The sequence below is a fragment of the Rhinatrema bivittatum genome, chromosome 10 (genome assembly GCF_901001135.1).
Source record: "Rhinatrema bivittatum chromosome 10, aRhiBiv1.1, whole genome shotgun sequence".
In the NCBI taxonomy this organism is placed as follows: Eukaryota; Metazoa; Chordata; class Amphibia; order Gymnophiona; family Rhinatrematidae; genus Rhinatrema; species Rhinatrema bivittatum.
Window position 1 is genome coordinate 56589131 of NC_042624.1, and position 24912 is coordinate 56614042.

Sequence of the window (24912 nt, forward strand, 5' to 3'; positions counted from 1 at the left end):
CCAGGCAAGAATTGTAGCAGGATTCGGGTACTGGAACCAGGCAGGAACTGTGGCAGAACTCAGGTACTGGAACCAGGCAGGAACGGTAGCAAGACTCGGGTACTGGAACCAGGCAGGAACTATAGCAAGACTCGGGTAGTGGAACCAGGCAGGAACAGTAATTGACAAACAGGATCCAGGCAGGCACTGCAGCTGACAAGCAGGAACCAAGCAGGCACTGTAGCAGGCAGGCAGGAACCAAGCAGGTACTGTAGCAGGAACGGAGCGACGAAGCAAGGCGAGTCACTCCAGGGCACAGCACAACAGGAAACTGGGAGGCTAACCCGTTGCAAGGCAAAGACTGGATGGCCGCGACCGGCTTATCAAGGCCGCGGTGTCTGACGTCAGGAGTTGGGCGGAGTCACCACTGGCGGGAAATGGCCTAGAAAAGCACCCAAGTGGCGCGTGCACGTGCCTAGGAGCCGGGCGTCCATGGGAGAGCTCGCAGCGGCGCAGCCCCAGTGGGGACGCCGCCAAACAGGCCGCAAACCAGGCCTCTGGAAGCGGGAGCAGGTCCGGGAGCCCGGAGGTAAGGGCCTGGCCACGGTACTCGCAGCCAGAACCGCACAGATTATACAGAAAACTACTGTTTGAAATCTGGCCCAGTATCTGTTCTCTAGTGAATGCTTTCTGCAAAACATTGATCCTCCATAACTCTAAAGTCCTTTGTGAAATCCCCTCTCTGGATCCTTGGGCACTGCTGCTAGTGCTGGGGTTGAGGTGGACCAGGAGGTAAAAGATCAGGGGAATCTCTCACATTTTCAGTTACCTGCTGTTCCTGAGTGGGTGGAGGGGGCTCTCGGCCCCAGCAGTAGGCTATCCCCACAACTTAGCCCCAATTGATCTTACTTTTCAGTTTTGCACCAACAAATCAAAAAGACCAATAAGAAAAGCTTATCAAGGCTCCCTTTTTGTCCCTCAAGCCAAAACTCCACTAAGTAACAGAGCTTTCTCCACAGCAGCTCCTCCTCATTGGAATTCACTTCCTTCAGACCTTAGACAGGATCCCTGTCATCAATCCTTCAAGAAAAAATTGAAAACTTATCTATTTAATCTAGCATTTCCATGACTTCTTACTGTAGATTTACTATGGCAAATTCGATTTGTTTGTTTTTTCTTTTTCTTTTTCTTTTTCTTTTTCCTCCCTCTAATTCCTTCCTTTTTAACCACCTATCTGTTCACTCTGTTCTTTTTTCCCCCTCCCTCTCATCTCCTCCTCCTCCTCTCTCATAATTTTTTTCACTCAGTTCTCCCTCTCATCTTCCTCTTTCATTATTTCACTTAGTGCTCCCATGCTCTATTTTCTCTCATTACTTCCATTTGTTATTTATATAAATGTTTTTGAATTTTTTAATCCATTTTTGCTTTTTCCTGTTAAAGATGAACAACTCATACTCTGTGTTTTATTTTTTTTGTTCCAACAGGTTTTTCATGTTTTGATGTTCTTTGTTACATGTAATGCTTTTTCAAGCAAGTTTAAATGTTCAATGTAAACCGATTTGATTTGCATATAATGCAAGAAGACCGGTATATAAAAACCAAAAATAAATAAATAAATAAATGATAACATTATACTGCAAGCCAGGTTTCCCAAACCCTCTGAAGTTACTAGACTTTCAATATCCCTGTCCTCTAATTCTGTAAAATCCTGCACATGATTCATATGAATCAGTATATTCTTCAAAGATCCGCTGCAGATACTGGTCAGATCGAAACAGAGAGTTCTGTGCTGACTTTGACTTCCACCCTGCTAGGGCGCTCTCACAGCTGCTGCTGTTCTCCACTGAGTCTGCCTCCTTTTGCACCTGCAGCATACCAACAGTAGAAATTGGGACAGGAAGCTATTGTTACAGCTTCCATCCAAGTTTGCTTCTCTAGCTAGTTTCCTCCTCTTAGTGAAACCTCGTTTGATATTGTCTTGATGACTCCTAGTCCTCATTCCATGCCACTGATCATCACCACTGCTGCTAATGCTGACCCCAGCTACCTCAGGAGGAACAGGCTTCTTGGAACAGGCTTTTTCTCTCCAACGTCCTCATCTACTTCTTGATGTATTTGACATGATGGACTTTAAGAGATCACCAGTTGGAATCAGTTTAGCTTTTATCCAGTTAAAAGGTACATACACTGGAGTGAACACTGACAGTCACTTCTGTCAGAAAGAGTAGTGCCCTGCTGACTATACTGAGACTCTGTTTACTGCTGTTATAATGTATGAGTCTCACTCAATATCATCCTTAGACAGAGAACAAGTTGTCAATCCCTGCAGTGCATGGGGAAAAATCTGTGAGCACTGTACTGTTTCTAAAGAGATAACACACTGCCTTGTCACTTAGCCCCTACTGAAGAAAACACTCTATCTCCCTAAAAATGAGAGTTTCCCTGTACAACAGGAGATGCCTTAGCAGAAAGAGCAGCACAACTCAGCTGAACTATTGACTGAGAGCATATTTTTCAAGCCTTTATTTAAATTTTTAATAGAACTTTGATCACTGAAGCAAAGAGCTTCATATCCTCTGTCTTCTCTCTCTGAAATTAGAGCAATGACTGAAAAAATAGTAACTCTTAAAAGTAAACTTTTACTTAAAAAATAAAATGAAGACGTAATGCTGGGATATGCAGTTTCAAAAACTGCTTCACCATGATTGATCTTGCACCTTCCTTGCTCCATTCCTAAAAGTCTCCTTTCTATCAGGCTTGAATTTAAAAAAAAACCAAAAAACCGCATTGTTTTGTTTTCACCATAGACTTTAATGGTACTGAACTGAATCAACCAAAAAGGATATGTTTTTTTCTGGTGCTACTTTTGTTTTTCAATTCATTTGTAATGAACTGAAGCAAAAACATCATTTGTTGTATTTTCGCTTTTGTTTGAAAATTAATGCACTTCTGTAGTAAATCCATGTGAACTGAAAACTGACTTCCATTGTAGTTTACTTTGGGTAGGGATGCTACAGGTCATGAATCTGGCCTTTCCTCTCCTCCTCCAGGAGAGTGTGAGCTAGGCTCGACAGGGAAGCTCTCTACTGGATCACTTCCAATTTGAGCATAGGTGCTATTTGGGCTTAAGCTCTAAACAAACAAAATCTTGACTAAGGTCAAGGAAATGCTTCATAACTCATCAAAATACTCCTGGCTATGTCTCCAGGAATAATAGAGAGAGACAGACAGACACAAACTCATAATTATCATGTCTGTTTCAGTTTGTATATTTACATCCTGGACTAGTATATTCTTTAAGGTTAATGGATTTTTGTTTTGTACAAGCAGTGTTCATACCTTCATGATTACAGATCTCATGATACAGTTGAATGGACTAATCCATATGCCTGGATTTTCTCTGGGTATGACCTGGACTTTCCAATTTACAACCCAAACTCATAGTCAGTTACCCATGGAGCCCAGGAAGCTTAAAAAAAAAGTAAAGCAAATTACAGGCATCCTAGTGCTCGATATGCAACGCTTCAGGTTATGCACAAAAAAAATTCTACTTCTCTCACACACAGGCTGCTGTCCCACTTTGCAGCCTTCAGGTGCACAGCAGCACCACCTGCATTTGTAGTGCGAAGCTAGTGCAGCTGTACGTGTTTGCTTTTTACACACTAGTGATGAGAGGAGGGCAAGGGGAAGAATGTATGAGAGGATCAACAGGGTAATGGAAAACAGTGAAAGAAGGGCTCCAAGAATGATCTGGTGAGCCTGACTTCAGTGCCAGGAAAAATCATGGAAACTATTCTACAGAACAAAATCACAGAGCATATAGAAAGCTATGGTTTAATGGGACACAGCCAGCATGGATTAGAGATGTGCTTCGGGTAAAAATTTCGTGTCTGGCTTCGTTTTGCCCCCCCACCCCCCACGAGAATTTTGTTTTTCCCGTGGTTCAGGGTTTTTTTTCGGGGTTAGCGTGCACTAACTCAAAAATTAATTTTTTCCAAAATTTTGGAAAAAATCTATCGTTTTTCGGTTCTCCTGAACCATTCCAAATTTGGCAATTTTGTTGACAATGCCTAATTTGGGAAAAACGATTGCACACATCCCCAGCATGAATATACCCAAGGGAAGTCTTGCCTCACCAATCTGCTACATTTTTTAAGGGGTTAATAAACAGGAGGATAAAGGTGACCCAGTGATTGTAATGTATTTGTATTTTTAGAAAACATTTGACAAAGTGTCCCATGCAGAGGAGGAGTAGCCTAGTAGTTTGAGCACCAGGCTACAACCCAGGGAAACCAGCGTTCAAATCTCACTATGGCTTCTTGTGAAACTGGACAAGTTGGGTTACTTTTCCCCACATGCATCACCTTGCACTTGTCCACATTAAATTTCATCTGCCATTTGGATGCCCAATTTTCCAGTCTTGTAAGGTCCTCCTGCAATTTATCACAATGCGCTTGTGATTTAACTACTCTGAATAATTTTGTATCATTTGCAAATTTGATTATCTCACTCCTCGTATTCCTTTCCAGATCATTTATAAATATATTGAAAAAACACCAGTCTGAGTACAGATCCCTGAGGCACTCCACTGTTTACCCTTTTCCACTGAGAAAATTGACCATTTAATCCTACTCTCTATTTCCTGTCTTTAACCAGTTTGTAATCCACGAAAGGTCATCGCCTCCTGTTCCATGACTTTTTCGTTTCCTTAGAAGCCTCTCATAAGGAACTTTGTCAAACACCTCCTGAAAATGCAAATACACTACATCTACTAGCTCACCTTTATCCACATGTTTATCAGCCCCTTCAAAAAAATGAAGCAGATTTGTGAGGCAAGACTTACCTTAGATAAATCCATGTTGACTGTGTTCCATTAAACCATGTCGTTCTATATGCTCTGTGATTTTGATCTTTAGAATAGTTTCCACTATTTTTCCAAGCACTGAAGTCAGGCTCACTGGTCTGTTGTTTCCTGGATCACCCCTGGAGCCCTTTTTAAAGATTGGGGTTATACTGGCCACCCTCCAGTCTTCAGGTTCAATGGATGATTTTAATAATAGGTTACAAATTTTAAATAATAGATCTGAAATTTCATTTGTCAGTTCATTCAGAACCCTGGGGTGCATACCATCTGGTCCAGGTGATTTGCTACTCTTTAACTTGTCAATCTGGCCTACTACATTGTCCAGTTTCACAATGATTTGGTTCAGTTCATCTGAATCATCACCCTTGAAAACCATCTCTGGAACCAGTATCTCCCCAACATCCTCATTAGTAAACACAGAAGCAAAGAATTATTTTAGTCTTTCTGCAATGGCTTTATCTTCCCTAAGAGCTCCTTTAACCCCTTGGTCATCTAACAGTCCACCTGACTCCCTCACTGGTTTCTTGCTTCGGATATATTTTTAAACGTTTTTATTGTTAATTTTTGCCTCTATGGCCAACTTATTTTCAAATTCTCTCTTAGCCTGTCTTATCAATGTCTTACATTTAACTTGCCAATGCTTATGCTTTTTCCTATTTTCTTCAGATGGATCCTTCTTCCAATTTTGGAAGGATTTTTTTTTGGCTAAAATAGCCTCTTTCACCTCACCTTTTAACCATGCCGGTAATCGTTTTGTCTTCCTTCCACCTTTCCTAATGCATGGAATACATCTGGACTGTGCTTCTAAGATTGTATTTTTAAACAGTGTTGTACATCTGACCCCGTATGCAAGTTATTTTCCTAAGGTACGAGGAATACTATATGGAAGAGAGAGAGGGGTGGGGGGAAGAAAGGGTGGAAAAGGAGTGAGAGTAAGTTCAAAGGGAGCAGGAGTTACAGGCATGGCAGACACTCTGCAGCGAAGAAGACAAAGTAGAGAACAAGAAGGAAATAGGAAGGAAGAAGATGTGGAGAGGAAAGAGAGGGAAAGGAAGAAGTAAAATATACAAAGAAATCCAGAAAAAAGAGGAAGAAAACAAGAATGGAGAAAAGTGGGGACATGCAGCCTTTCCCAATGCACATGGAAATACCAGAAATCACCCTAAGAGCACCAGTGCTCCTAACCTTCAGGTAAGGGCAGAGCAATTAATAAAATAAGCTAAGTTATAGGAGGATACATGCCAATAGTGCAAGCACATCTGGTTTTGGCCAGTATTGAACAGTTTCATATGTTGTTTGCCTGGCAATTTCAGATGCATTCGAATGAACCAAATGCCTCTCTCCCCCTCCCCCCCCCCCCCCCCCCCCCCAACCCCACTTACTTCCTGAACTCAGGATAGGCAAGACAAACAAGTTCCCACATATGCTAAACCATCCCCTCAAAAAAAATATCTATATATATATATACACATACACATACAGTACACAGATAGAACATTCACATATAGATTTACCAATTGAACTGTATATAGTAGCATTCCTGTTTCTTATTCAGTCAGGTGTTTGCTGCAATCTGGTCTACATGAATTGTAATCTGTTTGCAATTGCAATAAAATTCCTACATCATGGGAGTTTGGATTTCATAAAGCAAATGCATTCACCACCACTATTGCATTTTCCCATTATGGTGCATTCCCGGAATGTCCATGCCTGGAGCTATGCACAGAGTGGCTTAATATCCATGACACCCGGGCTCGACTGCACTCCTCCCCACCCTCTCGTCTCTTTTCTCCAGCACTGAATCCATCTTGATTCTAAGACATTTGAACCTCAGTAGGAGAATAATTGCCAAGATTCCCAGAGGCTGAATGGAACCATGGGAAGCAGGACAAGATTAAAAAAAAACAACATAGGCACCCCAGAAACTATATTTAGAGACAATCTCTTGGGGTGGGGAAAGGCTCCCTTGGAAATTATAGAGTGCAGGGTTCCCCCTACACCCATGGCCCTTTCCCACTTTCTCTCTCACGTCATTAACCTCTTCAGGCACAGCCTGCAGCAGAAAGAAAAGTCAGCAAGGGACCTGTGAGCTGGCAAGCAGTCACAGACCCCGTGGTGGCCCCCCACTCCCTCTTCCAACTGGCTTCCTGTTACCAAGGAAACTAACGTGAGGGGCAGGGGGTACTGGACAGTTTACATGCCCCCAAACTGACTTTCCTTCCTGTTCTCAGTGCTTCTGCCGATGCCGCCTGGAGATACACAGCCAGCTGTTTTGTTGTTTTTTTCTGCTCCGTGCTGGGAGTGGGACCAGACGGCAGCAATAGTACCCTCGAAGTTTGGCATTGTAGGCAGTTGCCTACTTTGCTTATGTGAAAATCCAGGCCTTATGAGAAAAGGAGGGGGCGCAACTGGCACACATTTTAAACTCCAGTGAGGTTCTTTTTGGCAGCCATTTCACTAGCACTCATGCTACAAACACCTCCTCCCACTCACACCAGTTACAGTTTTGAGCCTGCTTTTCAGGTATGACTATTTGGCAGTATTTATTTGAATGTACTTCTTGAATGTATTTTTAATTCTTTTTTTTTATTATTATTATTATTATTTATCAGTTTCAAAATACAAATCAAGAATGTGATGGTGATCATCTGTGGGTTGCCCTAGGAACAAGTGGTCTAATGTGAGGAGACAGTGAAAGCAAGAAAGCTGGGCATCTTCCACGTATGCCAACCATCTTCCCCCTCGAGTTGGGCTTTTAGGTGCTCCTGAACGGTATGGCAAGAAGTATGGGGGCAGCCTCTTTTACCGCGAGACTGGCCCCCGGCAGCAGAAGATGACGTTGAGGTAAATAGTAAATGCGACTCCTGCTGCTGCCCACTCCACAACTGGTGACCTAAGAGAGGAGGAGGAGGCAGTGCCTGACAGTGGACCCCATCCTATTGGCGGCTGAAAAGAAGGTCTAGGCTCTATGAGTGTGTGCCTGTTTGTGTGTGACTGCCTACCTGGGTAGATGGGTGACTGCTTGTGCGTGTGCTGGAGGGGGGTGAGAGCCTGTGTGAGTATATGAGGGTAGGTGTGTGCATGAGTGTATATATGAGAGGGTTTTTGTGTGAGTCTATGTGTATGTACGTATCTATGAGGGAGAGTGCCTGCACACATGTGTGTCTGTGTGTGTGTGTGTGTGTGTGTGTTAGAGTACCTGTACATATGTGTGTGAGAGAAGTTAAAGTCTGTGCACCCTCCTCCAATCTACGACAATCTCAGGAAGACTTGAAATCTAAAGTTCCCAGGGATGGAGAGTGGGAGATTTTTTTTTATCCTTGATAGTTTTACTTATTGAATGTAATGTATCTGCTGTTTTGAAATATTTTATTGTATTTGATAATAATTTAAACATTTTTATATGTGTTTTTAATTGGCTGAATTTATCAGCAGATTTGACATTCTTTTTATCGGTATATTTAATGTTTTATTTCTTGATTGTGTTTGCATTGCTTACAGACTTTGGCTTCTTGAGATTTCCAGTTCAGTTTTTATCTGCATGTTTCAATTTGTATTTTATGATATGTTTATTCTGCATCTGTGCTCTGCTGTGTGACTGAGGCTTTAGTTATTCTGCTAGCATGTAGTTTCTGTGTAGGGATTTACAACAACCTGGCTTTAATCTGTTTTCCTAATAGGAGGTGTATTGGTGTTTAGGGCCTGATGTAATATTTGCAGTATGGCTTTTTAATAGGTTGAGTGTTGGCAGTTATGATATGGAAGGCTTATTATATTGGAATTGTAGTTCAGTTTATTCCTGGCTTTCTGTGGGCCATCCACATCCAGTGCACTTTACCATAGGCCTAATACCATATGAGATCTAGTAAACCACCTTGATTACTATGTGAAAGATAGTTTATTAAGTCTATTAAACTATTATTATTGAAAGTGTGTTTTTTTCACAGTGTATGCCTTTGTAATATATTATATGTTGTTGTAAGTGATATTTTTACTCGAGAAGATTGTACTTTGAATGTCTTTTATCCATATGCAATCTGCCTTTTTAGTTTGGGGAAGTTAATGCATTTTAAAATGGAAAAGAATGCATAAGTTTTAATTATGTGGGAAGGGGAGAGAAGGGGGATTGAAAGGCTGTAAGGTTTGTCTAGGGCATCTAATACCCTTGTATCAGCCCTAAGAGCGAGTGTGTCACACACACAGACTCCTACCATTCAGCCATTCACACCCCCAGGGGCCAGATACTGGAGAAGGGTGGGAGGCAGTAGGGAATGGAGGAGTTCTATTCTAGACCCAGGATGTGGGGCATCCAAAGTCTGCCCTGCCCCATTAAACATTTCTCCAGTGCCCCCTAGTGCGGACGCCAAAGACAAAGAGAACAAAAAAATAATAGGCCCAAAAACTGAGTGGTTAGAGGAGTGGGTTGCAAACAAGGGAAGCCAGGCTTCAAATCCTATTGCCACTCCTTGAGATATTGGGCAAGTAACTTCACCCTCCATTGCCTTCCCCCTGCCCTGGCCCTCGGTGATTTCACCTGCACTGGGTGGGGCTATTTCATCCTTTGCCTCAGGCAGCAGATTGCCTTGGGCCGCTCCCTGTAGAAACCAGATTGTAAAAAAAAGCATCACAGAAAACACTAAGAGAAAAATAAATAAATGCACTCCATAATAATCTGCCAATTAAGGGGGTTATTTTCCAAAGGGCCCTTTTCGCGTGTGATGGTATGCAAATTAGATTGGGATGGAGTCGGGGCGGGGAGGGGCGGCATCTTGGCAGGGAGGGGGCAGAGTCAGCGGTGGCTTCGCTGCTGGCGATAATGTTACTAATGTTATCGTCGGCAGTAGAGCACCAAACAGCACCACCTTTCACGGTGGCGCTATTTGGTGTAAAAGCTGGCAGCTGGCACAAAGCGGCCACCGAAATCGCACCACCGTGGTGCGAAGGCTGCGGGCTTTCGCAGGCCCACCCCCCATTTTCGCAGGATCCATCATTCTGCAAAGAATGATGGATCCAGGCCCAAGTTATGTAAACAGTCCATGGGGGGGGGGGGGGGGAACCAGTACTTTTTAGTTATGACTGCTTTGTAACATTTGTTTGTACTTCTATTATTTGTGGGAATTTTCAAAAGGTTTCAGTGTGTAAAATTAGAAGTTGTACTTGAGTAGCATGTATACGTGCAAGAGGTATTTTGTAACAGCCTGAAGTATGTGCATTCTAGCAGTGTCATGCGTAAATGGAAATGGAAATAAAGGGCCAGTTTAGGAATGATTCAGGGCAGGGTTTGCTGGACAAGGTAGCATTTTGTAACTGGTATACGCCCACACATTTCCAAACTTAGACGCATGCTCTTACACCTGCTAATTGACATTGCACTTGACTTTAGCTTGCAGCTTTATGGTGGGAGATCTGGGTTAAATGGCCAGCAGTCAGGATGAAGAAGTAGCCTAGTGGTTAGAGCAGTGGGCTGGGAAGCCAGGGTTTAAATCCTGCTCCTTGTGGCCATGGGAAAGTCACATTGCCTCAGGTACAAAACTTAGGTTGTGAGCCCTCTGAGGATAGGGAAATACCTGCAGTACCTGAATGTAATCCACTTTGAAAGTGCCTAAGAAACAAAAAATTCAATGAACTGGTAAAAGGTGTGAGAAAACTGATGATTAGAAGTCTGTGCACAGGTATTTTCATAAGCAGAATTCATGCCTCCACAAATAAACTGTGGTAAATGCACACGCAAAGGGTGTGTGTGTGTACTTTTATCAAATAGAAAGTATACGGATCCCTGAATTAAATGTGGGTATACTGAAACATACAGGCATAACTTTGCATGCACATTCTTACATGTGTATATGCTGACTTACACACACTGCTGAAAACTACCCTCTATATGATCACTACAATATTTATGTCTGTGGCAGCAGGTAGGGTACCTGACCCAAGAAGTAGAGAGATGGCCAGAGTTGTTATGCATGCCATCTCTCTCAGGAGGTGTTCATTTCCACAACATGGCAAGGATCCTCTTGCAAAAGCTGAAATTAGTATCATACCAGTTTGCACTTAAAGTGGTGCTGAGCTAGGCTGTCTGCCGGGAAGTTTGGCCGCTATGTTGCACATGGGGAGTGCCTTGGGAAGTCACAAGGCATGAGTTGGATGCAGCTGTACTGGAAGAAGACATCCTAGCCTGAAATGTGGCAGGGAGTCAGTCAGTGAATTGGGTGCAACTGCACCAGTAGGAGGCATCCTAGCTTGGAATGTAGCAGGGCTCAAGAACTTGCAAAGATCCAGCCTGACACACATTGCAGGCAGCAGACTGGTATGTACAGGAATTTTCCAAATGCCTTGCTTAACCTATGGCGATCAGATGGGTAACACATGCAGGCACTTGGCTCAGGTACAAATAAAGCTGCAGTTTTTTACTTCCACTCATGACTGATTTATTGCCTATGGGCTTGGGCAGGGGGGAGGGGAGCAGGTCATGAGTGCCTATGTTAAAAGCCTTTTGTCTGCATGGACTGTGAAAACTGAGGTACGAAAGGGTTTAATGTTGTTCCTCTCCAATTGGGTCCAAAAATAAGCATTTCCATAGAGTTCTCAGTTTCTCAGTGATGGATCTACACAGTATCTGCTCCTATTCATGATAGGATTGAATGAAATCTCATCTACAAGAAGAAGAAAAATGCTCTCTTTCGCCTAAAGAACACATATGCCCTGTTGCCCACTACCATACACAACTAGGATTGTAAAAAGGTGAAATTATTTTAACCATTAATAGGCAAGATCCTTTTGTAGTGATGTATGCAGAATCCTATAGAACAGGGTCCAGCAGTAACACACACACAAAAAAAACCCAAACCCAATAGAGTCTGGTGTGATTCTCAGAAACTGGGTATGGAGTTCTGTAGGCCAAAAGCAACAACAAAAACAGGTCTAGCAATACAAAATTCTTAAAGAAGATCACTACAAATAAATATATAACTCATCTTGCAAAGGGGGTCATCATAAGATGCTGGCTTAATGGTCCAATCAGCCCATGCTACCAGGTGTGAAAACCATGCAATTGCACAGGGCAGTACTTTGGGGGGGGGGGGGGGGGGGGAGTCATAGCAGCAGAAGACAGGAAGAGGCCTGGAGAGTCTCCATGACCAAGAAAGGAAGCAGAGAGAGACACAAGTGGCCAGCAGTGGACCACATCCCATTGGCTGCTGAAGAAATAAGAAGAGAGATGGCTAGTAGCTGCTGGTCGACCTCATCCCACTAGCATTTGAAAAAGAAAGCAAGTGAGAGGATTGGGTAGCCAATCACAGAGTGATGGGAAATAAAATGTTCTCAGATATGGAGAGCAGATAATGTTTTAATCCTTATTAGTTTTGATTACTGGGAGTTATTTGATGTGGTTTTTAAATATTTTATTGATGTCTGGGAAATTTTGAAATATTTGTACATGTTTTTAATTATTGGATATTCTATTTGTTAGTTGTTTTGAAATATGCACTCTTTTATTATTATGGTTTTAATATGATTGATTTTTTTTTATATTTTTTTATTTGATTTGATTTGATGTTTTCTGTTTCAGTTTTTCATTTGTTGCACTTCATACCGAGTCTGGCTTGCTGTGCTTTACAGTTCAGTTTTGGTCTGCACATTTCTGTTTATACTTTATGATCTCTTTATTCTGTATTTGGTGTGGACCTATCTGTGCTCTGCACGTGTAACCAGGGTGAGGTATTCTGCTAGTATATAACTGCTGTGTAGGGATCTATAGCAGCCTGGCTTTTTTCTGTTTTCCTAATAGCAAGTTTATTGGTGTTAAAGGGCCAATACAATATTTGCTGGAAGGTTTGCCTAGGATCCTTAATACCTTTCATTGGCCCTGATTGGAAAAACAATAACAATTAAGCATTATAAAACAGAAATTTGGGGGAGGGGGGAGAAGAGGGCAACATAGTAATTGTTTGCACAGGGCAGCAAAAATGCTACGCTTCTGGATCCAAACTCATCTATAGTTCTAAAACCATTGACTCAAAATTTAAACTTTTTTCATCAACACTTTTTGTCATAACATGTACACCAAATGAGAAAAATTATCATCAATACTAGTAATAAAAGAAAACATCATGCAATTAAATCCATAAAAATATTTTCCTAGGGCATCAATGTTTTCCAGAGTTCTTCTACTGTTTATTAGGGATGTGCTTGTCTACATTATTTCATATTGTTTTTATAAAGAATCAACAAAAAAGAAACACAATTTTATTTTTTTTTCCTTTTTCATTTTTAGTGCATATTAATGCAAAATAATGCAGACTATTTTGAGTCAGTGCACACTTAATTTGAATTAGTGTGCACTAATTTTAATTTCTGTGCACTAAAACATATTTAAATTTAAAAATTAAAATAAAAAAAATGAAACCAAGAAAATGGAAATAGTACTCATTCTCTAGATTGGAAAACAGGGAAGGAAGAGGTGGACTTTAACTCTTTTAACTGATCATATTGTCTCTGTTTTGGGTAGTCTCTCTCTCTTTCCAAGATATATAGTAATGATAAACCAATTTTCAAGCTGGGGGTATTTATTTTTCAGTTATATGGTCACACAGAGGAGGAAGAATGAGAGGGAAGGGACTGTTTGAATACAGTCTCGCATTTATAGGTTGGAGAGGGAAAGATTCAAACTCTATCTTGGTTGGCCTACAAAACGAGAAAGTCTAATTTTAAAAGAGCTACTTACCAATACGTCCTAATTTCCTAGCTTTAGAGACAGTTGTGTGACAGAACTGGCTCTTGTGAGGAAGTTAAATAATATTTTTCATCATATTTGTTTCCCTTATAAATCACAAAAAGTCATAATTTACAAATGGATCACAATGTGTACAATAACTACTCTAAAAATGCATGTATGAATGCTTTATTTACTGGAGGATGGATCTGGCATTGTTTCATGTATGTCAAAGCAAAGTGCACTCTATTGTGGAAAATTCACTGGTGTGCAGAATACTATGCACAGAAGAAAATCTCCATTGGGAGGGGCTGAATATACCACCTCCTCCTCCTCCATATCCCTCAGTTGATGCAAACACTATTTTTAGAGCTTGAGGAAAGAAAATCCATGGGACAAATGTCTGTAGATATTCATATGACTTAGGAAACCAAACTGAGATCCGTGTGACGTTTCTGATACAATGTGCACCGAAGATAACTTTTTCTAACTGAATGTTTAATAGAGAATCCACACGGGTACAGGTGTTCTAAGATATTTTCTCCCATTTTATATATAAAAGTAAAATGCTACCTATATTTTGCCCATGATAAGATGTAGTAATACAGCATGATGCTTGATTTAAAAGTACATTCCGATGCATCCTTTGTTAGAGACAGTGGACTCAATTTTCCTATTCAGCACGTATCAGAACTCATCACCCCTTATTCTACATCTCTCATGATTTTAATAGACATCACTCAGAGAAATAAATCAGGCATGATTGAGAGTGGATATCAGATTACTATCGATGTCTCTCTAGTACATATCTTAATCAGATGTGGGCAGGTTATTTTTCAAGGAAGAAACCACTGATCCTTACAGTTCAATTTAATTCCACGATATGGATCTTTCATTGTAGCATTCTGTGCATCTTGGCAAATGTTAGGTTTTTAAAGTTTCCTCCCCTACTGCAAAAATAAATGTGTGACATCTATCCCTGAAAATAGAGAAACTGAACTTTTAGACTAGAAATGCCCCCCCCCCCTCTTAAAAAAAAAAAAGGAAAAAGAATGCATAGAAAACGCAATCTACAAAATCAAACCTTTTGTTTTCAGCAGTGTAATAATACCAAATAAAAATCTGTAAAACATAATAAAAATGACCTTCCCTTTTCTCTAAACATGTGTCTAAATGCCCTGTGCAAGAGAAAAAAAAAAGCATCAACCGAGAAAAAGATGGAGAACAATACTTGAAAACTCAGCACCTAATAATCCCTTCCCACGACTCAGTCGGAGGATGACTTCAGACTCTCTCCGCTAATTCTGTCACTGCAAAATCCTTAAGTCATTCTTGCACACAGAAAAGGAGACAAAAAAAAACGTCGCTAGGAGGATCCAGAAGCTTTCAGTTTTAACTCTTAACCAATGGAGTTAAAGCAAGCGTCCCTAAGTTATGTCTTCGCAGCCAATGGCGCGCATCGGTGCCTGTCACGTGACGCCTTCCCCTCTCTTTCACATGGGCAGTATTTAGTTCAATTCAGAACTGCAGGGAGTACGGCGCTCGCAGAAGTGCTGGGATGACTCCGTCTGTGCCTAAGGGAACGGCTCCACGGGGACTTTATGAAGCACTTTTTGTTCTTTTTATTTCCTTCTTCGACCTGGACTTCTGCGGCAGTGGCATGCAGACCCCCCACTCCACCGCAGCGTATTGCAAAAGGGTGACTGGCGAGCACTCTGAAACCGTAAGTATTTCTTTTTCATAAAAGCTTCTTTCTCAAGACACTTTGCACAGAAGTGCCCGTGTATTGGAGGGAGGGGGTTCCCTCCCCTCCCCCCCCCCCCTTTCTTGGAAAATGAAGATTTAAGAAAGTTGAACTTCGTTTATAAATATCTCCTGCTTGCAATTCCTACATGGTTTGAAGAAGGGAAGGAGGGGGGAGGACCAGCCTTCCCTCAGGGCAGTGTCTGCACGAAGGCGGCACAGCACATTGATTCTTAATGCCGCCAGTCTGCCGCTTTGTGTAAAAAAAAAAAAAAAAAAAAAAAATCCACACAAAAAGCCGCTTAAAAAAAAAAAGTAAAAAAAATAAGCAAAAAGAAAAAATGTCTGCTGTACTTGTATTTAATCTAGTTTGCCCTGATCTGTCCCCAAGAAAAGGGGGGGGGGGAGAAAAGGGCAAACTTGGCTGACTCTGCCAGTGAAAGCACTTTCCAGACATCTGACAGTTATTATAATTAGCTATGAAAGACAGCAAAGGCACTTGAGGGCACGCAGCTCTCACAATCTAAACAATGGGTTCAGGCGAGGTCCCCCCCTCCTCCCCCCCCCCCCCTCCTTTTCTGTTCCAAGCTAAAATGTTTGGCAAGGCTTTACAGAGGCTAAACACTGAATTTTTCTTCAAGCTCGGTAGCGTTTTAATATTGCAGAGGTTGTCTGCTCCCAGTCCTCGCCACTCCTGTCTTGCATTACAAAAAAAAAAAAAGGTCTGAAATTTCTCAGGGATGTCCTCCTTAGCGAGACCCAGAGAAGGCAAGAATGCTTGCATACCTTTTATGAAAGGCGAGGTTTCAGAATCTTAGCTCACACTTGACCTGATGTGGTCCATGTAATCTCGCTATGTAACATTTACAGAGCTCTCAATTACGCGTAAAAACAAAGGTGTTTTCTTTAAAAATAAAAAAGAATCGAATTGGCTGGATCATCGTATGGCAGCTTGCTGCATTGACCTGTACGATGGCTTTCGCATTTGAATAAGAAGTCTTAGGAGCGTATTATGCATGAATTTCTAGAATCATCGACATATTTTGTAAAAGTTGAATGTCTACAGACAGGAATAAAACGACCAAAAAACGTTATTCTATGCTAGTTTTTCTTCTGTAGTATGTGTGTGTGTATGTATGTACATGTGAGTATGTATATATGTGTGTGTGTGTATATATGCATATACACAAATTTTCTTTATTGTACTTCACATCCATAAAGATATATTTCTCTTATAGCCCCCTTTTTTCATATATATATTTGGGGGTTATAAGAGAAATATATCTTTATGGATGTGAAGTACAATAAAGAAGAATTTTGAAAGACTCCAGACGATACTAATTATAGTTCAAAAATATCTCTTTGCAACTGTCTATGTGTGCTCTAATTAAAGGGGCTGGAACCTAGCAATTCATTTTTTAAGAAAGACCAGTATGATTTTCCCCATATTCTTTTTAGAGTACATGCCTTTTTTTTTTCTTTGTCTGCCCTCATGTTATCTACACCTCCCCCAACCACCGCCCACTGAGAGCTGAGACACCTGAAGGCTAGACATAGACATAATGATGAACAGAGCTCTAGCCTGTCTGGATTCCAGCCAGTCTTTTTTTTTTTTTTTTTTTTCCCCCTCTACAATCAAGGAGCCTGCACGCAATGCATGCCAAGTCTATTCTGCTCTGTGTAGAGCAGGGCTGGAAGTCTTACACATACTGCGGAAAGATTAAAGAAACAATATCCCCTTTCTCTTACCATGTGCAGCCTCAGGGTTAACCCTTTAGTTATTATAAGACTATCATGCACAGCAAGTTTATATAGAGATTATATACATACAGATATAGATATAAATATACACACAAAAGAATTTTCAGTGTCGTGATGTATATAAAATTTAGAGGTGGCTCTAGCTGGTAAAGCCCAGCACCAGAAGGCTTATTTTGGACTGTCCTAATTTTTAAAGAATAATAAGTTTAAGACAATTCCGTAATTTACACCAATGCCATCTTTGTTAATGCCAGTTACTCTTTCAGCAGCTCTTGTTCATATTGCTATTCAGTTTTTGCACTGTAAACTTATTAGATTAGCTTAAATTCCTTAATTTTGGTATTATCAGTTATTGATCTATGTAAAAAAAAATTCTTATTAGGTTTCATTGTTAGTCAATTATCAAACAGGTGGATTCCACCCTGCTCAATGGATTCCTTTGCCATAGAGCACTTAAAATTAGTGTACAAGAGTGTTTGAACACTCTGCTCCGACTGCACAAATCTTACCAATTAATGTTCCAAGTATAATCAATAAATGGCAAAAAGCTGAACAAGTAACAAAAAGAGGGAGCCAATCAGGAGAAAAACAGTTAAAGGGCTGAAGAGGAAAGCAAATATTTAAGAAACTCTGAAAACAAAATGGGCAGAAGTGCAAATGTGAATGGGGAAAATTATTTTAGGACTGAGCAACCACTACAAGGAAAGTGCAATGATGGATAGGGGACAAGAAGATGAAAAACACCTGCAGAAGACTTCTCAGTGAATGGAGGAAGCAGAAAGAAACATAAGATGTAAGCCGAGAGCAAGGACAGAATGGAGCCATGGATTGCAAGAAATGGTAGAAAGAAGGAAATCGTGGTTTGCTTGTGCATGGCCCATAGTAGGGAACATCAAGCCTTGTGGAAAAAGAAAATGAAAGACATCCTATGTATGTAAGGCCTTAGGTTTAATGTAGTATTGTGTCTAACACGTTCAGATATGTAAATGTGGATAATATATGATAAGTTTGCTTGGAAAGTTCTCTTCGTGCTTGTAGGTTTACTAAGTTATCCATGATCTTTATGAGGCTCATCAAAAAAAAATAAAAAAATTTAAGTTTTAATATGAGCTTGATAGAAATTTTGCAAATATTGCAAGATCTACACAGGTTAGAATCTAAAAAGCAGGCCTGAAACCAATAATGTACTCAGATTAAATGGCTGGAAAAAGAAAATCAGGTATTTCATGTATTTCTGGTTAAGATGAGAATATACTACACTTCACTGAAGTATATGCATCTCAATGTGCCACCAGTGACTATAGATTACCATCGCTTTTATTCCAAAGAAATAACATGAACTATATTTTATGACAGTACTCAGACTTTTCGTTCTGAACTGAAATTAATTAATTGATACGGTTTTTCAGTGCCTTACTAGCAAAGAACAATTTGACACAATTTAGCTAGATTAGCATTCCATTTTGAGTAGTAGAAGATCCCACTAGTAGAAGTCAAGGTGTACTGCAGGATACACTGGACTTACAGTAAGCTATAATTTTCATTTTTCCTAGTGGTGTACACAAGTAAACATGTATTTTGTTCTCCTTCTGTTTGAACTTACTGTCCATTTGACTATAGCATCTGAGCAATTTAAGCTATTAACAAAAATGATCATAGGCTTCTTCTGTACCTAGTGTTCTTCTGCTCATATTCAGTAATAATAAAAATAGTGTTGGAAAAAGAAACAAGAGACATGGTTAGGCTAAGTAAGGTACTAGGGTCAACTAAACCAAAGTTCAACTTATATGACATCAACTGTATAGTAATACATTAAAACAGTTGACCATTAACATCTTTCTGTTTGATTTAGGAGAACATGGAGGCCAGGTTCCATGGAGCTGACTTGCTATATGCTATAGATTGACCAGATGGCCACATGTTCTTTTCTTATTTAGATGAGACTTTTCCTTTCAATAACATCTTTCTTCCTGGCCTGCTTAAAAATTCTAGCAAATGAAATCAGCACAGGATTTTCAATTCTAATTGACCATGTGCAGAGGAAAAGGCCAGTACAGAAATCAGTGGAGCCATTGTGAAGCACACTGCATCAATCTCGGCTTTGTCTTTCACTCTTACTAGCAGGAGCTGAAACATTAAGGGCATTCAATTTATATGAACTGCAACACAACTGTGAGACCGGCTGTGCATGGACAAATAATTGCAGTTATATTTGTAGGATCTTAAGTTGTACAACGAAAAAATGTTTTCCCCTCTGTATGGTATTATAGAAAGAAGGAAAAAATGCAGGTAAAAGTAGAAAAGCAACTTTATAATCATTTGGGTAAGGTCAGTTTTCTATTGCCCAAATTAACAGGTAGCTACAAATAAAACAAAATATGAACTTAAGCAACATTTATAGCTGATAATGTAAAGATATTTAAAGAAAGTTGTGAACATGACAAAAGCCATTTCGGTGAACTATAGCACCAGAGGCTACCTGGCTTGGGCTGCACAAAATTAAAACAGATTTCACTGAATCATTTGCAGTAATTTTAGCAATCATAAAATTCTCAGTGTGTTCACTTTGCTCACCTTCAGCAGATTTAATTAATTAGCTGTTTGAATTTCTAAATGGGTGCGGGAGAAAAGAGTTGTCATATGAAAGAAATACAAGCCCCATTATCATAAAATATAATAAAGCAGGCAAGGCAGCAGTTTAATGTGTTCATTAAATAGCAAGGCTTCCCTCAGACCCTGACCAACCCACCCCCCCCCCTTCCCCTTGCTTATCTAAAGCTTTTAATATCGCCAAACCTCTAGTATCCAAAAAATATTTACTGAAGTCTTGGGTATTGCTATTAAATATCTCCCTGCATGCTGCTGCAATGATGGAATTAATGGCATTACCAGTTCTAACCTTTTGTATGAATTAGATGCACTGATGCTTCCTAAAGTCACTAAAATGTGCAGGATCTAAGAAAGGCAATGGGAATGCTTTACATTGATTTTTACTGTGAGTGAATCCTTGATTTTTATTAATTTTCACTTAAAATGTTTTACAAAAACCTTTTAAAATAAGATATAGAAATAATTGGCTTCTAAAAAATGTTTCTTTTATGTCTTTTAAATATGGGTTCTTATTAGTTTGTTTTCTCTGTTAAGCATATATTTCCTAATATGAAATGGGAAAATCTTAAGAATCTCCATAATTACAATTTAACTGGATTAGTGTGTGTTTTAATCAGAACCAAAGAATAAAAGATGAGAGCATTTCAAAGTAGTAATGTATTTACTTAATTCAAGCAAATTTAAATCACCATATAAATAATCAAACATTCTTAATTTAAATTATTGTAATTGGTTTTTCCCTCTTGGATGGATATATATATATATATATAGTGTATAACTTCATAACACCAATGTTTTGAAAGATGCTTAATGTTGCAGTCTTTATTACACAATGGCAAAGAATATCAAAACTATTCAAAGAAAAAATTAGCACAATTAACACTACATACAAATGATAAATGTGTGTTATATTTTAGACATAAAACATTATCAATATATATACAGAGTACTTGAAATGAAGCAATGACACACTTGCAATAGAGCTGGACTTCAAGAAAGATACTTTGTGAATTGCAAATGAGTTACATGGAAGATACCTTCATTAAGAAGGGAATACAGTTGAATCACAGTCCACAAGAAAGGATACTTTGTAATTGTTTCACAGGACTGTTGTTCCAATGATGTTTCTGTAGTCTGTGTTCTACCTCTGTTATATATCCTGTATTCTCTCTGGCCCTATATAGATAGATATCTTAATATAGTTTTGCAAAGAAAGATGCATACTGTGACACAGCTACTAAATCATGGTAAAACATGGGAGAAGGTACAACATAGATGTTAAGATCACCCATGTTGGCACAGTTTATAACCATAATGGTATCTTCCTGAGTGGGTGCAGAGTTCATGCTCATTGACCATTTACCAGTCCATTACAATCAATAGTAGAGTTCCCCACAAGACCAGCTTCAATACAGTACATGACTCTCAGATGTTAGACTATTATGTTTACTTATGATTTTTCTCTAGGAAGCTACCTAAAACTTCAAAGTTGTTGATGGACTTTGTGTTTTTTTAATTTAAAATGATATATTTAGAGGCTTAGCAAAGTACCTTAGAAAATCCGGTGGTAGTGGGGGGCGGGCCTGTGAAAGCCAACAGCCATTGCACCACTGGATGTGATTCGGCCCCGGTGCCGGGCCGACTCCGCCCCCATTTAGTGATCGCACGTGAAAAGAGACTTTTTGCTTGTGATTGCTTTTCAAAATGACCCCCTTAGTTTGGGGGGAAAAACCTATATAATTTTAAATAAAAAATCAGAACTATCCAATTTAAATCAGGAGAATGTTTGTTTGTTTAAAATCTTTGATTTTTATCCTGCAAAATGCACCTTTATTCTATTTTAAGCTGGACATTTAAAATCCCCACAAATCTGTATGCATTCTTTTTATCAAAGTATTTCATAGATGGTTAGATTTTATGCTGTGTCCTATCCCCAGGTGAATTTTGCCATGGGCATAGAAAGGAGAAATTGATCATGAAAATATGTTCCTTTAGTGTTTCTAATTAACCAGATGTAAAACACAGATTAATCTGAATATGTGAGTGAAAGGCACTTGTCCTTCCTATATTGTGTTTCTTCTCCGTTTGTACATACTAAGTTTCATCATTCTTGAATAAAAGACTATTGTAGTATTACAAAACTGGGCTTCATTTCACCTCCCTCTCTTTCCTCTGACACATGCAAGCCAAAGCTCTCTTCAGCCATGTAGGCAGCCTTACTACTATACTATACTGTAATTGTTTGCATTATTATTTTGAAGTAAGGAGTCATGTATTGGTTTCTTAGGTAAAACAAAATCAAACAAAATATGAAAAATCTAGCTTGGCTGCATAATGTTGTATTGGAACAGGAAATTTTACATACGAGACAAATGTACTTCAAAACATGTATTCTCTTTTTGTGAAATGAATGCAACCTATCCGTATGTTGTAAAAATAAGAAACAATTTCTATGTGTCCTCAAAGTGTTAACTTACTGATCAGTGACATCTGAACAAGCACTTCATGATCATATATTTTAAATACTTTTTCTCACTTTTGTAAAAGAATTATACAATTCTGTTAGAGCGAGTAATTGCAGAATTGCTCAAATGTTCATCTCTTTCATTACTAGTCAGAGTAGGAAAAGTCTCTCGTGGATACAATGTATAAGCTTTGCATGCTGCAGATGGCTTGTACTATACCAGCCTATTTTTACTGGCAAAGCACTAGACTATATTAGCATTTTATCCACTCCTGTAAGCTATAAGATACAGATAATGGGATTGGAATTTTTTTTTTTTTTTTTTAAAGAAAAATTCAAATCACTTAGGTTTCATGCTTTCAACTGTTTGCCTCCAAAATATGGAAAGTATAGGGCTACTGGAGCCCAGACAGAACTGCATTTCTACCCCTAACTTTTCTCAGCATTTTTTAATGTGGACCATTTATTTTTCTGAATGCATAAGCTGTTAAAAATGAGTGGGAATTTAAATAGTTTACTTTTTTTCAACATTATAGAGTTCTTTGTGCGCTTTTAAATGGAACAGGTACCATTAATAAATGACTTGCATTGCTCTAAAGTCTGTGCTGAGGTCAGAATCCTCTGGCATACTCCATTAGTATACAGAGATCTAGAGCTGATATTTAATGAATGTTGCTTGCAATAGAATATTAAACTACTTTTTCAGAGTATTACTTTTCAAAGTGGTGAGGGAAGGTGATGTCTAATGCATAACAGCAGCACCAAGAAAGAAAAGTAGGACCCAAAGTTTGTCCACATGAACAAAAGGGTTAATTTTTCAAATCTTTCTGCATGTGCAGTCAAAAAAGAGAGCTAAGCTGCTGGTGATTTGGGTGTATTTATGGATTACTCTGTCATGAAAAGAAGAAAACCAGAGTTGTAAGATGACACTGCAGGGGTTGTCTGGACTTTTCACCAAGTGCAAAGTCTGTTCAGTCAGTGCCTTAATGCCTAATGCTGACCTTTGCCCCCTTTAGCTCCTCCCTGCTCCAGGTGCAACATTTTTGCTTTAACTTTAGTAGAAAAATATGTGCAGCTTTCACAGAAAGTATAGTTAAAGGATGGCTGCCATTGATTTTTTTTGTTATGGATGCTATGATTGATAAACCATTTAAGCACCTACAACAGGAGGTTATGATTGGAAAACAGAATCTGTTTTCAATAAGTCCTCCCTTTTTTTTTTATTATGTATAACATGGGTCTTGCAATTGAATCTGGATTGCCGATGTCACTGCAAGATTGCTGCTCTATATAAGAATTTGTAGTGAAGTCACTGCAGGAATTTCATGGAGGCAGTTATTATAAAAGTCTGATTCTCACTATGGCCATGATACAGCAGAGGCATAAAAGGGAAAATGGATTTATTCCCAAATCACAGCCCTGTATGGTAAAGGAGTACAGTGTTTACTATAAATGTATTATAAATGCCACATACCATTCCTACTTTAATATTTTTCATAGCATATCAAACACACTAATCTTCTTGGCCTTTTGGCTAAGATCTAGTGTAGCATAGTCATATAAACCTGGTTATTGCGTTGTATGCATCAGAAGGCAGTGCTACCTTAAAACATAGAGGTACTCTTATTTGTCTCTAAATTTAACTGGTCCTTCTAGTTAATGTTTAACGAAAGTAGAACCTCTGCCATTAGGAAGAAATTAAAAAGACTGAATAACATGTGCAATATATAAAGGCGAATAATTTTTATTACAATTCTGTATGCTAGGAATACTTCAACACAAACAAGTTTTCATTATTACACAGATTTGATAAAACTTAAACCATTCTCTCTAAAGAAAATGAATTTTCCTCAACTTGAAAGGAATCAATTTTATGAGGTACAAATTGAAAACAAAGAACATAATGGGTAAGGGTCTGATTCACTAGGACACGGAATGAGAAAGCAGCTTAAGTAAATCAGACCCTTTGAAATCTAGATGTTAGAAAGGAAGGATAATTACACCAAAGACATGTTCCTTAGGAATGGATTTTGAACATGCTAGGAGTAGGTAGGAGATTTTTAGTTTGGGAAGATGTTAACTTTCAAACCATGATGTGGGTGCACATTTGGGCACATACTTCAGCCCGCACCCGGGGACGTGGCCATTTTATACCATATGCATGGATGTTATAAAATAGTCTTTGTGTGTGCACATGTGAGCTGAATATTAATTAGGTGCTTGCAAATCCCACTTCTACTGTGAAAATTGGGGATTTTAAAAGTGGTGCATACCATTCCCCATTTTACCAGTTTGTCACCAGTTTGCCATTGAGAGAGGTCATCCATATCCCCCTAGATTAATAGCCTTCACTCTCCCCAATTAGCCCAAACCCTTAAAACCCTGCAGATTTGCTTAGTTTTCTTTAATTTTTTAACTTACATGGTATCCATAGCAGAAGTAAAATTATGCAGCAGGGGGCCTCTGTGCACATCGGGGCACACAAGTATTTACATGCACATCTCTGGTTCATGTCCCAAAACACCCATGCCTCACCCAGACCATGCCAGCGCCCTGGCCATATCCGGGTAGCTTTTAAAATCCGCTCTGCACGTGCGAGCCCAACTTATTTGCACATCTCCTAATTAATGCATGTGCCGAGCTTTTAAAATTCACCTCTAAGGATTTAGAAATCTTAAAGTACGTGACAATCACAGTCAGTGACTGATGGAACATCTGATGGTTTGCAAACATTTATTAAGGAAGTATAGATAAAAGCCAGAAAAAACTGAATTAATTTCA

General features: G+C 39.4%; 1 long non-coding RNA gene across 1 annotated transcript in view; it reads left to right on the top strand.

Moving 5' to 3' along the window:
• Positions 1–15088: 15088 nt before the first annotated feature.
• The window catches only part of LOC115100429, a 132398-nt gene continuing 122574 nt past the window's right edge, over positions 15089–24912 (top strand). The window contains exon 1 of the long non-coding RNA XR_003859057.1: positions 15089–15276. This is a non-coding gene — a long non-coding RNA (uncharacterized LOC115100429). The remainder of the gene's footprint in view (positions 15277–24912) is intronic.